This window comes from Rattus rattus, chromosome 1, assembly GCF_011064425.1.
Source record: "Rattus rattus isolate New Zealand chromosome 1, Rrattus_CSIRO_v1, whole genome shotgun sequence".
Classification (NCBI taxonomy): Eukaryota; Metazoa; Chordata; class Mammalia; order Rodentia; family Muridae; genus Rattus; species Rattus rattus.
The window spans coordinates 250,330,026-250,345,275 of NC_046154.1; the positions used below are offsets into that span (position 1 = coordinate 250,330,026).

Genomic DNA, 15,250 nt, shown 5'->3' on the forward strand with positions numbered 1-15,250 from the left:
CATAGCCCTGTGCTGCAAGAGTTTACAGGTTAGTGGAGGTGACAGGCGCAGTCATAGAAGATTGTGACAAGATATGTATTGCATAATGAGAGAGGAGAGAGCATCTAATTCTGCCAAGGAGTATTTAAGGGCAGATTTCACAGAACACTTTACATCTGAATTAAATCTCAAAGGATGACAGGAAGTTCACGGGGTAGACAAAGAAGAGGAGGACATCAGAGACAAAGGACATATCATGTATAAAGGCACAAAAGCAGAGGACTCCTATTATCTCAGTGAAACTACAAGTCCTCTAGTGGCTGTGACTGTAGAAAAAAAGCCATTAGTGAACAACAGTGGAGGAGATAAAATGACAGGAAAGACAAATCCCAAAGAGCCTCCTCCCTGTGGACATTGGCAGTATGTGTTTTAAAACACTCTGGTAACTGAATGAAATCTTGACCAGGGTGGAAAGATGGAGAGAGTAGGAGAATACTCTGTAGTAGAAATTAAGGGTTGATCGTTTTTATCCTCCACAGCGTCGATGTTACTTGATACTGATGTGTCTGTCGATAGGGAAGTAAAATATGAAATCATGAGATGTATGGAAAAGGTTGGTGTGTTTGAAATATTGCTTAACTGGAGATGATATAATGAAGGCATAACCAGAAGCAAAATGAAAAGAGCAGCCTGGAGGTCAGATTGTCTGGGGCCTCGACTGTCAGTCTAAGATATTTAAATTTTATTCCACGAGGTAGTGAGGGCACAAACAAGTAATTTATATGTTGAGTTATCATTCACATACATTCTAATGTACATTTCAAAGATCTGCTAAAATTGATCATTATCATCCTATTTTACATATGGAAGAACTGCATTCATTCTGTAGCCTTAAGAATCTGCCATATGCTAGGTGCCATGTTAAACCATGAGAATGCAAGGAAATTGTAGTCTGATCAAAGTCACCCGCATAAAAAGTTGCAGGGTAAAGGCAGCCATAGAGTATGGTGGGATCAAAGAGTTCCTGGAGGAGGTAAGCTTGTAGGAACACAAGGGTGTTGTAAGGATTGTTTAGGATAGCCAATGAGCAAGTGATTTAACTAGACCCTCAACCCTAGTGGCTGGTGACCAATTCCGTCCTCGCTCCCCCTGTCTAAAGATGATCTCCCACCCTTGACTTTGGGTCCCATTGATATTTCCAGTCACCATGCTACCTGCTGTACCGTGAGGCCAGAGATTTGCAATTTTTAAAAAACGATTCCATTTTCTCTTGTAGAGGGAAATTTTTGCATGTGCTCAGAAGACCTCAGAGGACAGAATGCTGAGGTAATTCTGGGAATGTGTGAACAAGATCCTGAGACAGAAATGCAGAAGTACCCACTTCACCACAGCCTGAAATTCAGTTTCAGTTACTCACAGTCAACCATAACCCAGAAGTACTAAGTGAATAATATTTTTAAAAAGTCATAAAGTCCGAATCCAGTGCATAATGCTCTGAACACCCCCACTTCATTCCATGTGGGACCCCCAAATACCCCCTTTTCCAATGCAGGTGTGTTGTATATATTGTCTCTCCACTAGCCACTTAACAGCTATCGGGTGGATTGTTGAGTCATGGCTGTACTTTGCTTAATAACCTACTCCAGTAGCTTACGTCTAGTTAACAGTGCCTGCTCCCCTTTATGGTAGCCTAAGATTACTTCACAATGCCTGCTGCCCTTATTTCCTGCCACCAAGCAGAAACTGTATTTTAAAAGGTGAACACACTACGGTAAGATACTTTTAAGTGCTCTCCCTGCATGTATGTCTTATGCTCCAAAGTGTGTCTGGTGCCCAAGGAGATCAGAAGAAGGGATTGAATCCCCTGTAGCTGGAGTTCCAGATGCTTGGGAGCCACCAAGTGGGTGCTACGAACCAAGCCCGGGTCCTCTGCAAGAAGAACAAGGTCTCCTAACTGTTAGGGCCTCTCCCCAGCCCCTTGTTTTGTTTTGCTTTTTGAGATAGTTCCACTATGGAGCTCAGGCTGACCTGGAACTCTGCTGTGAATACCACCAGACTGGTCCCAAACTTATAGAAATCCCCCTGCCGGTCTCCTGAGTGCTAAGATTAAACAAGGTATGCCTACCCTCCATGTAACATGTCCTGGAGTATATTACAGCTGTTCTTCACCATTAGTCACCTCTTACTATGCCTAATGTCCAAGTGGAACAGTATCATGGACACATCGATATGCATATACAAGAAAAACCATAGTTCATAAAGGGTGTGGTGCACTGGCGTGTCAAGCATCCGCTGAAGTCTGAGCCTGTTTCCTCCATCTAAAGGAGAACAGCTGTAAGGGGCGTGGTGTGCATTGCATTCCAATTGTGCTGTCATTAAAGTCCCTGGGCTTGACTCAAAACCATGTAGGAATGAGAGAAAAGGAGGAGTCTGTCCGGTTTCTTTCTGGGGTGACAGTAAATGTCTGTTGTTCATCAAGATTAGGCAGATGATGTTCTGAGATGGCTTAACAGGAAAAGGAGATAAATTCTGGTTTGGACGTGTTTCGTACGAGGATCCTGCAAGTTGAGGACTACTAGGAGCAGGGCTAGTGGTGAGAAGTGGGACGGGGAGAAAGTGTGCAGCCAACTCTGGAAGCCTTGAGGAGGTTGGCACACAGAAAGTGACTGGTGAGGCCGTTGGAAATAGATGAGTCACACCCAAAGACTGCAGCCCCCCCATAAGGACGGAGAGGCCAATGGCTGAGTCCCAGGAGGACTCTGGGGCTCACAGCCTGACTTAAGCCAATGGTTGCTTAGCTTTAGCAGAAGTGGGAGTGGGCCCACACTGTTGAAATTAGGCTCCCCTAATGTAATATTAGGCAAGGGGGAGCCTTTAAAACTCTTTCCCTCCATTTGGGGGTGTCACAACTTAGTTGCAATACTGTAGCACACCCCCCACCCAGTACAAATGTTCTTTGATAATGAATTGCTTGGTGGGGTGGGTTTTGTTATTGCTTTGTTTGTTTGTTTGATTGATTGATTGATTGATTGTTTTAATTTTCTAAACTGGGAGATTTTTAAGTCAATGGATTTTATTCTGCTTAGCTTCTAGAATTCCTCTGACCCCAGTAAGCCCACTGCAACTAGCTCTCCAATTTAAAGGCGTCCTTTCTCCAAATGGTTTCTTCTCCAGCTAGCTTCATGCCCCAGGAGGTAAGTGTTTAGTTTCCCAGCTTTGAACCCCTCTACACCCACAACTCTCAAGGTCTCTTCACACGTGTCTATTAGGGGCTCTGACCTCCCTCTTAGGATGTCTCACTAACATTTCAAAATCGGTGCGTCCTTTCCTCCACTCAGGCTCCCTCACAGCGTCTCCTGTCTCAGTGACACTGCCTTGTTCCAGTTTCTCAGGCTGTGAGCCCCAGAGTCCTCCTGGATGCTTGACTTTTACTTTACATCATAATCATCAGATTCCTTTTGAGATACAAGATGGCTACCATAAATGGGCTCTCCGTGCTATGTTCCAGTAGATGATACAATAATGTTTCCGGGCTGACCTTGAACTGACAGAAATCTGCCTGCCTCTGCCTCCTGAGAGGGTCTCACACTAGAACCCAGGCTGACCTAGAACTCACAATGTAGCTTAGACTGGGCTTGAATTCGTGTCAGTCCTTCTGCCTTGGGCTCCTGAGTGTTGGGACTGGTTATACTTCATGATCACCCTCTGTGTCTAGAGTCCAGCCGTTCCCTGCCACTTCACTGTCCTGGCCACCACTGGCTCCTGCCTGAACTGTTAGAGTAACGGCCTGGGCAGCAGCCGAGCTTCTCCTCCAGTTCCCAGACAACAGTAGTTCTGAACCTGTGGGTCATGACCCCTTTGGCAAACCTCTGTCTCCAAATATATTCACATTACAATCCCTAACAGCCGAAAAATAACGACTATGAAGTAACAACGAAATACTTTTAAGGTTGGGGTCACCTCAACACGAGGAACCGTATTGAAGGGTCCCAGCATTAGGAAGGTTGAGGACTGCCTTACAGTATAAGGTTCGTTTATGTTTCCCGGAGAAACATAAACGAATGTCTTCTACCCCACACAGGGACCCACAAGCACACCGAAGTGAGTTCTGCTCAAGTTGAACTTAATGAACCGATGAGTTCATTTGGTTGGCTGTAAGAGCATAAGTGAGGGGTTACTGACAGGAACATGATCACCCCACAACACCACAGTGACTTCCCCATACGTAGGTGGAGTTTCATCCCCCCACTTTGACTAACCCTCCCCGACTGAGACCACTTACTGCTGGCACAAAGTTACCTGCCGCTGGAGTGGGGAAGGGTGCAGGAAGGAATGGCTGGATCTCAGCCTAAGGGCCATCCCCTGCCCCTCAGGAATGCTATGAAGAAAGGCCAGTAAGCCAGGGTTTGAGAACTGCATGCGTGCATGCGCACGTGAGTGCACATGGTCACAGATGCTCTGTCTCAGATGGCAATGGCTATTATACTCAGAGGACAGCTTACACAACAGTCAGGGAGGATCCTTGTGAAATTTAAACCTCAAGTCAACTCACATTACTCTAGATTCGGAGTCTTCCACTGTCTCTCAGCTCGCTCAGAATAAAGTCTCTGAGGCTTTGCTACAGCAGACAGGGCTCTGTCTGATGCTCTGTCCTCTTTGACCTCTGAACCCGCTTCTCTGCTTCACTCTCTGTGGAGAGTTCATTCTCATCCTAAGGCTTTGTAACTGAGTCCTTATTACCCCAGATATCCACCAGGCTGACTTCCTCAACTTGTGGTATTGCTTCTTCTCTACCCGAACGTAGGATTCAGCAAGGTAAGGGCTGCACCACGTTCCCTAGAACATTCCTAGCCTGTCCCTAGAGACAAACGTGGAGAAAGTGTCTGAACTTTATTGAGTGATCAAACATCTGAATGCACTCTATTGAGTCCGGAGTATATATTTTACTCTAAAATGAAATTAAGCTCGATTGCACATAAGTTCTGTTATGAACTTCAAAAGGAATCGCTGGATCTTTTTTTTTTTTTTTTTTAAGCAAGTGTGGTTTTTAAAGAAACGTTCTCCATTGAGGATAAGTGGGATTTCACACATCCTGTATTCTCCCAATTACTCACTGTTTTTCTATGTATCCCCTGACAGCAAAGGCTGAAATGCAGATGTCCTTACAGTAGGGACTTTATTCCTACGCAGTGACTTTGTCCTCCTTCAGTCACAGAGCTGACGTGAAGTAAACCACGGAGGTGGCTTTATCCCTGACTCTGTGTTGCCTATCGAGCCCGCCGGTCAGTCAGCACTTGCTCTGCACTCTGTCCTTGACTCAGAAGGGGAGGTATTTCATATTAAAGTACCTGGTGAAACCCCTCTAAGAGGTTCTGGATAGAACCATTTGCCATTTCCCCTTCCTGCCCACACCCCAGCCTTGCAAGCCGAGGGAGTCATGTTTAACCGTTCCGTGCCGCTGACTTGGGAAGCACCACTGAAAGACATGCTGGCCAGGGGCTCTCAGAGCCCTGGGGCTTGTCGGTGGAGCTGTTTAACGTAAGGATGGGACCCAAGAGGGTCCTTAGATCACAAAGGTGGGACCCTGAAGCCAGTGTTACTGAGATGCCTTATTTTTTAAATTCTTTGTAATGTGAAAACAGTGGCTATCCAGTTTACATGCAACTTAGCTTTAAGAAATTTGTACAGACTTTTATTAATAAGAAAAGAAGGTGAGGAAATGACTCATGTCAAGCTGCTCACTCTGATCTGTTACCCTGGCTTTAGGAGCCCTAGCACTTTTCTGGTCTCCATGGGCATTGCATTCCTATGCACGTGCCTACACATGTGCACATGTGTAATTAAGATGAAAATCGTTAAACATCCCATTACCAGGGAGTTGGGGCTGCAGATTACTTCTTCTAGCCCATTTGATGAATGTTTACTGAGCACCTACTATGACCAAGGGAACGTGCCAGCTCTATGCCAGACTTCTTCTTTCCTGTTTCAACTAAAATGCATCATCAAGCAGGCATGGTGGTACACGTCTACAACCCAGCACTTGAGTCGGCTGGACCCAAATCTTCAGGCTGCAGCTCGAAGTCGGAGAGTTCTAGGCATAGCCTGGGCTAGGTAGTACATAAGAAAACGTGTCTCAAAAAAAGAAAAAAAAAGTGAGGGATTATAATGAGAAGGGGGTTTTTAAAATATAAATCTTCAAGCCCAGTGGTGGTGCCACAGGCCTTTAATCCCAGCACTCTGAGGTAGTGCAAGTGAGGCCAGCCTGGGCTACAGAGCAAGTTCCAAGAAACTCTTATATCAAAAACACTAAAAATAAAATAAAATAGATTTTTAGAAATCATTTAAAGAAGCAATGAGAAGCCACCACAGAAAGCAGGAATGAAGATTAAGTCAGGATTTCAGAACTTCAAGTTGAATCAAATAGAGAAATCTATCCCAAGATTAAAGCCACTGGCATCCCAAAATGTCCCTCTTCACCCTGGGTCCCCCCTCCAAACTCTAAAGGCCTTGCTTAGCCAGATGAAATATGCCTCCTTTTTTGTGCAAAAGATACAAGAACAAAGAGAAAGGAAGACACAGGCTTGAACAGGCTGCAGGTGGTGTGGGGGCAGGGCGAGTTAGAAATGTGAAGGTGAGAACTAGGGACGTTGAGGGAGATGATGAGTCTTAAATTGTCAGAGAACCTTGGGTCCAGCTTGCTCAAGAGAATGTGAAGTCCACACAGGTCCAAGAAAAGACCCTCGCACACGATGGCGGCAAACCTGGACTTAGAACCCCTGCCTCATCCGCTTGTTAACTCAGTGTGTGTCCCTAACCCAACTCCTGGCTTAGAGAGTCTCCCACCCCTTTTCTTCCTTCTCTCTTAGGTCAAGATTTGTATCGCGAGCTAAGAGTTAGGTAAATAGGCTGGAGACACTGAGCAAGCGACTTCTCTGAGATTTTTAACTAATCATAAATTGATCAGGGAGACTTTAACTTTTTCCCAGATGCCTTTGCGTTTCTCTGGATGGAGGGATGTGAAGACAGGTTTTTTTTTTTTTTTCTTGAGGCCAGTAGCCTCTTGGACCATATCCAAAATCAGAAGTTTTCTTATGCAAATGCGAGCGTTGAGGGCAGGCGGGTTTTGTTAAAACTGAAACATAAAGGAGCATGCATGTTTCGGTGAACCTCCTGCATTTTGGTTCGACTCTAGCAGCAAGAAAACAAAACCACACAATCTAAGGCTCACGCCCAGCTCTGCGCAGCAGGGTGTCTGCTAGTTCCTGTGTGGTTTGCCTGCAGACTGCAGACGGGCTGGGGGTAGCTTGGAGGGAGAGCAAGAGGCAGGGAGGAGGAAGCCGTATTGATGGATCTGGGGCTTGTGCCCTGCTTCCGTGTGGTGCTAGGAAGCCAGCTCAAGACAGACCTGTAGGCTGAGGCGGCGCGGTAAACTTGACATTTGAGTGCATCTTCCCACCGGCAAAAGACGAATCTAATAACTCGTTGTCAAAGCCAAGATACACACTCAACTCAGGCTCTTCGCTTCCCAAAGGTATGTCATGCACCGTGGGTGCACACCCTCTGGAAACCTTGAGCGCTTTAAAGATTCTGCTCTCTATAAGCCAAATCGAATGAAAGCTGGCCCTACTGGTTTTTCTAAACTTCAGCTCAACCGTCTAGGTTTCTCATCTCGCTGGCTTACGTTAGTGGGGATTGGATTCAACTTCTGTCAAATGAACTAGAGAAAACTTGGTCTTTACTCGACTCACAGAAAAGAAAAACAGCATTTTCCACTAACTGGCTTCAGAGCAATCTCTGGAAAAGACTTTGGAGGTTGAGGTCCCAGAGATCTCTCTTCAATAGTGAGGTTGAGGAGCGGGAGGTAGCAGGGGTTTGAGCATCCGTGAAGAGAACTCTGAGGCCAGGAGCTCTCTCTCTCTCTCTCTTGCTCAATTTCTTCACCAACTCAAACTGTTAGTTCTGGTGGCATTTGCTCTCTTTAAGAACACTGGTTTGGGTGCCTTTAATAAGAGGAAACTTCACGTGGGAAGATATGAGGAGAGGGTGTTGTCTATCTTTGTCTCTTTATTAATAGTTATGCGGCATCTTTAAGGCCATCTCTGGTTTCGGCTCCTGTCCCCATCTGTTTCAGGACATGAGGAGGGAATGCAAAGACTTCACTAACTTAACCATGACCGCATCCACTCACCTCAAAGGCAGCCTTGTTAACCCGGCATATGTACCAATTCGTATATCATCAGAAGTGCACACCCAGAGGCAAATTAAAGGGGGCTACTTGGCACCTAAACCCCCACAGGGATAAAGCAGTTATAAGCACACGTTGTCGGCAGGTGAGAAATGTCAGTGGAAGAGTCTTGCATATGGGCACGTCTATTATAAACTGTTACTTTGTTATCCGGTCCCATCTTCATTTTTGGTTTCAGAAAGAACGTTTGGTTTAATTTGGTCTCTTCTAGTGAGTGACTCAACATGACCTACAAAGTTTGATATTCATAGTATAATGTTAGAGAGGTCCTCTTGAAAAAGCAGCCACTTTTAAGTAGCGTCTTCCCACCCCACCCCCACCCCCAAGACAGGGTTTCTCTGTGTAGCCCTGGCTGTCCTGGAACTCGCTCTCACTCTGTAGAGCAGGCTGGCCTCGAACTCGCAGAGATCCTCCTGCAAGTAGTGTATTTCAATGCCAAGTTCTAAAAACTTCTGACTTATCCCCTTTTTGAGATTTTTTTGTGTTTTGTGTTCTGGCGTTCTGTAAAAGGAGGCAGCCCCACATCACTGAAGAAAATGCCCTATTAAACTCAACTCGGAGTCTCCCACATAGTAAGCTGTAATCTTATTCTCCCTAAATTGTAATGGCTTTCGTCTTTTTAAAAATGACTTTACCGAAGCTGAGGGGAAGGAGGTGACCAATCTATTCAGTATGAAGAAATGCCTTTGCTTCTAACAGTAGCTTCCATGTCTGAGACCTTCAGTTGTTTTATACCTGCCTCGTAGGGACACCGTAAGAATACAAGAGTTAACATAAATACCATGTACCTTAGGGAAAGGCACTGTGAAAACTCATGATGGGAGCATTATTATTTCTCTAAATCTTAACCATTCTCCTTCCCATCTCTTGTACCAAACGTGTCTCTCTCGCTGCCCAGAGCCTGCTCTTTTGGAACCACTGCCTTCTGGAAGAGCTGCCAGTGATTTCCATGTCTGTTGATTCCCAGTGATTTCCATGGGTCTGTTGATTCCCAGTGATTTCCATGTCTGTTGATTCCCAGTGATTTCCATGTCTGTTGATTCCCAGTGATTTCCATGTCTGTTGATTCCCAGTGATTTCCATGTCTGTTGATTCCCAGTGATTTCCATGTCTGTTGATTCCCAGTGATTTCCATGTCTGTTGATTCCCAAAGAACAGCACCTGCTGGTGTTGGCAGCTTAAAGAGCTCAGGCCTGAACTCGAGCAAAGTGTGCCCCTCTTCCTGACTCTAGAAAAGTCTATAATTGTTCACAAATATGTCATTAAGCGCGATTCCATCAGGGTTTCTTAACTGAGCAACAGTTGCCGCCAGGTCAGTCTAAGAGGCAGAATCTTGGAGCTGCCGTGAAGCAAGCTCAAACTCTGTTGAAGTGGGAAAGAAAGAAAAAGAAAGAAAGAAAGAAAGAAAGAAAGAAAGAAAGAAAGAAAGAAAGAAAGAAAGAAGCAAGCCCTACAAGGTGTTCTCTGACACAGCATCTATGCTGTAGCATATGATGCACACGTAAAGAATAAATAATATAAAATCATAGTAAGCAAATATTTTTAAAAGTTCAAGGGTAGTCACAGTGTAGTTATTGAACCAAAGGGTAGGGTAGGTGAGCCTCGTGTTGTATGACTGAAGTCTTCACTCCGCACATCTCCATACAAAGAGGCACTTCAATTCCATGTGCATCTGCCTGTTTTCTTCATTGTTATATTTTTATAGCATTGGAGAATTTTCAGGAAATCACAGCTCCGTTCAACAGACATTTCACTAACATTTATTGAGCAACTGCTTTGTGCCAATACTTGCACTCGGGCACCAAGGTCTCTAACCAAGTTCACAATGGGTTCCAAGAGACTCGAGCCAATAAGAATTCAGTAAATAACGTTTTAAAGTCGTTTTCTTTTTAGGTATATGAGCACAGTCCAGAGTTTTAGAGAATTTAATAAAACTACAGCAGGATCCACAACGATAGAAACCATCTTTGCTCTTCGAAGATGTTAAGCATGCATCTCACAAAGAAAGTGAGTTTATGTACAGATTTAAGCAGGGCCTGGGGGCCCATGCCTGCAATCCCAGCACTTGGGAGGCAGAGGCCAGGATTGGTGCGATCTCAAGACCGCCAGGCCAGCTAGACAGCTACATAGCAAGACTCTATGAAAAAACAATGTACAAAGGTAGCGGAGAGTTGAAACGCTAAGCGTGCCCCACTCCGCTTTACAAATATAACCTCCTTCACGCTCGCTCTGTCTGCTGCATTTCTCTCTGAGTGTTCCGTAAGTTGCAGATGAATGACAGTTTGCTCCTGAATAATTCAGTTCACACCCAAGAACAAGAACATTCTCTTACATAACCACGACGCCATCACTGTGCCTACGAAGGTAGGCGTCCTTAATACCTACTGTTTAATAGCTAGTCCATACTAATCTTCCCCATTGCCTCCAACTGTCACCCAGACCATTACTTTAAAAAAAAAAAAACTTAAAAAAAAAAAAAAACAGAATCTAATCCTTATATTTCTCTAGTCAACGCTGGAATTTTTTTCCCCAAGGTTAGGCCAGCGATCTTGCCAAAATGCTCCCCCCTTGTTTTGAATCAGTCGTTACTCCGTGGCTAACCTGTCACCCTGCCTCTTGTTAGAACTAACCCCATGTTAGAACTAAAATCTTACTGAGACTGGTGTTTACGTTTCTTCATCTGCCCTGCGAGCATGGGTGCGGACACGTGGGTGACAGCACGCATGTGGAAATCAGAGGTAACTTGACTTCTCCATGTGGGATTTGGGAATCGACCGCAGGCTGTCAGGCTTGGCAGCAAGCATCTTTACCGGCTCATGTCGAGATTCTGATGGAACATTCTTCATAAGGTGCCACCGGGTGCTCCATATTGCACGGAATCAGGAGGCGAGACCGCTCTGGATTGTTCCACCAGCCGCGATGCCAAGTTTGATCTGGTTCCAGGCGTTGATTTTGCTCTGGGGATCTCTCTCTCTCTCTCTCTCTCTCTCTCTCTCTCTCTCTCTCTCTCTCTCTCTCTCTCTTTATAAGGGTACTTATACAATTACAATTAACAAGTAATTGGAGGGGGCGGCACTGTGCTAGCATCTATTTCCAACTGCTCCCATCTCATGACTTTAGATCCTCGTCTTTGCCTAAATCAATATTCCGTCGGTGCGCATATCTATTTTTAATATACTCTGAAGATGCATAAGATGTGCTCGGTCACCACTAGTGACAGCAGCTGTATTTATCTGTTGAGTGCACAAGTTCACATGGCAGTAGTAATAATAAGTCACCCAGGCTGAATACTTGCCGTGGAGCCAGACAGCCTAAATGCGAGCCCAGCCCACCATTTTGCTGAGTGAACTGAACAAAACCCAGTCCTCGCCGTTTTTTTGTTTCTTGAGCTGCAAAGGAGGGGTGGGGGGGGAGAGAGGAGAGGAGGAGGCAGGTGGGGTTGTCTGAGGATTGAATAATTTATACACGTTTCCAAAACAGTGCGTCGTTGGTGCTGTTGCTGTTACTGCCTTGTGGCCGATCTGTTTCTCTACCTCCCCTTTCGCTTGTAAACTCCACCTCAGGATCTCATGTGCCAACCTAAGGCTTGGCAGGCATTAAACTGTTTACTTCCCCCGGCGTAGCCAAGAAAGCTCCGGCGATGTCATCCCTTTCACACCTAAGAAAATTAAGGTGCAAAGAGGCCAGAGTACCTCGCAGAAGGTCACTCACAGTAGGGCCAGAGTTTGACCCCCAAGGAGTCTCATTCCAGAACATTCTCTATAAAGGCTGGCACGTGGAAGGAGGGATGGATGGAAAAATCAGCAAACAGGCAGGGCCGGGTATACCAGGGTTGAAGTTGAAAATCTAACGTGGCCACCCAAACACATTGCAGGTTTTGATCTTCCGAATCAGAACAGCATTCTGTAAAGTGTAGATTTGTATAGTTGTTACATTTACATCTCTTGGAACCATCCAAGAACATGGAAGGGTTGGGCGAGAAGAGAGGAGACTCAGAAGGCAGGGACAGGAAGTAGGAAAGACTAATTCAAGAGAGAAGTGATGAGACCTCAAAGCCTCAGGGCAGCAGAACATGGGATTTTGATATGTCGGGAGGGAGGAGTCCTCGTTTTTTTTCACATTCCTGTACGGTAAAAGATTTGACCACTAAAACACTGGAATATAAGCCTTGTCCAATTCCTAAAGGCCACACTGGGCTTCCTTGCAGGACGATGGATGTCTGCTGTGGGTAGGAATGCCCCCGCTGGTTACCTAGGCCACTCAGGCCTTGCCTAAGTCAATCTGTGACTTCAGAAAAAGCACAGTTTTAGCCAGCCAAAGCCTCCCCAGCCAGGGTTTGGTCTGAGCCCTCATTAGCATTGCAAGTGGGTTCCAGGGCTGTGACTATCTGCTCCTTAAATTGCTATTAGGGAAAGCTCTCAAGTGTAATTTTCTAAAGAGAACTAAAAATAAGTGTGTTAGACGAACCCGGTGTTATCAATGCTTGTTTGCCTTTCTTGACTGCACCACTGTCACTTCTGCCTTTTCATGGTTTTGAATGAGAAGCAGCCTAATTGATCAATCGGTAACAAAGAATACTTTTCATTTGTTTTGGGTTTTTTTATTTCTCCCCACCCCTCAGCCGTCTAGAACCAATGCTTTTAACGCGACAGCCCTACAAATGGTTTCTGATCTGAGCCTTTTGTCTAGTGCTTTATGGGAAAACATTGCACACAAACCACTGAGACCTTGGTGGGAACGCAGTCAATAATGCGCGGATAGTCCTCTTGTTAAGTATGAATTTCAAGAGGAACCTAAATAAGTAAGAAATATTAACAGGGGAGAACAGAAATAGGGGCGGCGGGGAACCAGTTGATTTGTAACTTGAGATTTCTGTTCATTGTTTTATAAGCTGGGGATTCTAATCTTCTGTAAAGCAAGATGTGAAGTCAGGGCGAGGGAGGAGGCTCGGTGGGGACCACGCCTGCCACAGAAGCATGAGGCCCTGAGTTTGGATTCTCAGTATGCATGACCTGGCAGTTCATATGTGTAACCCCAGAGCCAGGGAAGCCGAGGCAGGAAGATCTCTGGGGCTTGCTGGCCAACCAACCTAACAGAATCAAACTTCAGGTTCAGCGAGAGACCCTGTCTGAAAATAAATAAAATAAATAGGGTAAAAATAATTGATGAAGGCACCTGATGTTGACCTCTGGAAACTATACAGATGTTTGTGCGTGTGCACACACACACACACACACACACACACACACACACACACTCAAAAGAAAAGCCTCTCCTACATAGAATCGTTATGAAGTGTGTGTTAGTGAATGAGCACATGGGTGTAATGGGCAGACCTCAGTCATTTTAAGCCTAGGAAAAATAACAAGTTCCAACACCTTATATATCAGCCATTTTTATCGCCTAATGAATAAAACGGATAGCCATAACACAGAGTTCTCTGTGCTGGGGGGGGGGGGAGAGTGTCACCCCAGGCAGAGAAACCCATGCCTGCACTCAGCCTCCCTCCCACCCCTCCACACAGACTTCTCCCTGATGTCCATCCATAGAAGCTCAAAGGACAATTTCTCTACCTTTATTTCACTCTGAGCGCGACAAGATTTTAAAGACAGGTTTTCGCACACTATCTCGCCCGATGTCAGATGAGGTCTTCGAGGCACTCAAACCGAGCGCGTGTCTTACCTCTAATTCTTGCAGAGAGGGAAAAGTAAAGTTTGAGTTCTTCACTCAAGGTACACACACCAGCTGGGACTCCTTCCCTCCCTAGGGGCATGTCATTCTCCCATCACAGGACCCTCCTCACCTACCTAAGAGAACCAGGTTTGTGACCTTGAGCAGGTCAAAGCTTCTCTGGGCCTCAGTTTGCTCTGGTCAAGAGCGAGGTCAGAGCATATGTTCTCAGACACCCTCCGGTTTCCTATGAAGGATCCCTCCAGGATCAGGTAGTAAATGACTCTTTCTGCCCTCTGTGGCGAGACCCCTCACCCTTCCCTGTAAGTCTTGAGAGCTGGTGTCTGCCTCCGTCTTGACAGATTCCTTTGCAAGATCCAAATCGTATTAGGAACAATAAATACCGGTAGTGCCTCTGCAGGCCACTGTGTGTCATCCCGCCGGGCACCTCATTTGCTGCAGGGCTGTTTTACAGCAATTATCTCCTGACCCTGTGCTCTGTAGCACACTATTTCCTTATCCCTCATGGGCGGTTCAGAGTGCAACGTGGACGAAAGTCATGCCGATGGATTTATTTAGAGCTGATAAGCCCTGTCTCCCCAAAGAGGTTGTCTCTCTGGAAGGACACAACGCCTTCCACATAATTTTTCATTAAGAGTTACAGCCTTGGGGCTAAGGAGATGGCTCCAGTTAGTCAAGTGCTCACCACACGCATCTAAGGACCTGAGTTCTAGGACCCATGGAAAGGGTTAAGTGTAGATGCATGCTCCCATAATCCTGGTCCTGGGGAGGGAGAGAGGAAGGAATTGGTGGAGCACTGGCTCGCAGGTTTTGCTGAATCAATGAGTTCAACAAGAGGCCCTACCTCAAGCAGTAAAGTGAAGAACAATTGAGGAAGACATTGACCTCTGTCCTACACATACACACACATACACACATACACACACACACACACACACACACACACACTTGCACATATCTGAACATATGCATGCCTATCTACACACACACACACACACACACACACACACACACACACACACACACACACACACACACACAGAGTAATATCTCTGAAATGGGATCTGCCACTGGAGAATCATGGAGCTCAAAAGCCCTGAAACCAAGGAATGACATAACGATCTCTTCCTCAAGGGCCGTTAGGACAGACAGGTGGCTAGCCACAGAGGTGACTGCCTGCATTTGTGATTTGCTGTTGATGGGAACTTGAAGTTGTGTTTCTCATGCTCTTGCTTTTTAAAGTTTCTAAATTGACTTTAGGTCATGGGGCCATTATCTATATCTCCCAAAGAAGTGTGCACTTTGTACCATGCCATTCCTTGGAGGTAAAACTAC

The 15,250-nt window shown here is 45.7% G+C and overlaps 1 protein-coding gene across 1 annotated transcript in view; it reads left to right on the forward strand.

Moving 5' to 3' along the window:
- The first annotated feature begins 7,409 nt into the window (after window positions 1-7,409).
- The window catches only part of Grap2 (GRB2 related adaptor protein 2), a 75,386-nt gene continuing 67,545 nt past the window's right edge, over window positions 7,410-15,250 (forward strand). Inside the window, exon 1 of the mRNA XM_032918113.1 lies at window positions 7,410-7,510. The gene's annotated coding sequence lies outside the window, so the exon portion shown is untranslated. The remainder of the gene's footprint in view (window positions 7,511-15,250) is intronic.